General features: G+C 38.4%; 1 protein-coding gene across 1 annotated transcript in view; it reads left to right on the top strand.

The window, feature by feature from the left end:
* Positions 1-1,267, top strand: part of LOC129257865 (regulator of nonsense transcripts 2-like) — a 28,270-nt gene that overhangs the window by 384 nt on the left and 26,619 nt on the right. The gene's annotated exons all lie outside the window — the stretch shown is intronic.

The following is a 1,267-nucleotide window of genomic DNA, read 5'->3' as shown; positions in this document are numbered from 1 at the left end:
GTAAGATCTGAAATTTGACTCCTTATAACTAATTTATATTATTGAAGGTACCCCAAAATAACTTTAATACCAATCCAATTCCGACTGACTTATATTTAGAGATTGTTGTAAATAATGGAAATACTCTGATAGAGTAAAGTTTAAATGTTTATTTGCCAGTGTAGTCCCGTGTATATCAATTTTTGTGTGGTTGGATGTGATTGCCTTCTCTGTCTCATTGACATTGCGTTTGTTGTGAAATGTTTTGTAAATGTTTTCTATTCCATTTTCATCCATTATGGTCAGAGATAACTTGCTGATTGCTGCAAGACTATAGATCTGCATGATTAAGCTGCCCATGCCATGGTTTACAGGTTAGGGTCTAATGAGTAATGTTGTTAGGAAGTTTGCATTTTGAAAAAATATTCATGACTTTTTAAAAACTTTATTATTAGCCTAAAAATTAGCTAAATTTTTTTAAAGATAAATGAAAGTAGTTGCAGTAAACACTGATTTCACGAAAAAGTCAGTAAAACCAGGCTTAATTGTCACTTTATCATCGAGGACCTAGATCTGGTACAGTTACATTAACTGAACTTTGTGAAATCTTGAAATCTACGCTGAAAAATGTTCACACTGAAGATCACCAACACAGATAATAAGTGCACGTGGGACAGTGTATTATTATTGCTTTGAATGTCGGCCCGACGCTTGACCCGAATCCCAAGCTTATTTGCTAATTTCTCAGCAATTATACAATTTCTTCCAGAATCCTTGGCTTTGGCACATATGTTTTATTTATACAAACAGACACTTTGGTGGTCGTTTCATTGGATTCTGTACGAACTCATTTTGAAATCGTTACCATAACTTAAGTCTTTTTTTTTTAAGGCTTTTAAGCTTGTTAGATTTCTGCAATTCCTTTGTTTCACAAATATTTTGCAAAGGGGCCCAGCCACCATAAATCTACCACTGGTAATACAGCACTGGGCGTTGTGGCGTGCGCCTGTAATCCAAGCTGTGGGGAAGTTACAAATTGATGCAGAGGTTCGAGGTTCGAGCCCTGGTCACGTCTTTCGGATGGTGACGTTAAAGGTCGGTCCCAGACGTAAATAATCATATCTGATTGATACACGTCTGACAAAACTCAAATACACACACACACACACACTGGTCCTATTTTCCCAGGACAGTGACTGCGTGGAATGCGCTTCCCAAAACCATCCGGGGGGGGGGGGGGGGGGTGGGGGTACTCGACCAAAAAAGTGGTAAGTATGTGCCGCGGTCG

The sequence above is a fragment of the Lytechinus pictus genome, chromosome 3 (genome assembly GCF_037042905.1).
Source record: "Lytechinus pictus isolate F3 Inbred chromosome 3, Lp3.0, whole genome shotgun sequence".
Lineage (NCBI taxonomy): Eukaryota > Metazoa > Echinodermata > Echinoidea > Temnopleuroida > Toxopneustidae > Lytechinus > Lytechinus pictus.
The sequence above is the reverse complement of the archived record's forward strand: the minus strand, read 5'-3'. Positions and strand labels throughout refer to the sequence as shown.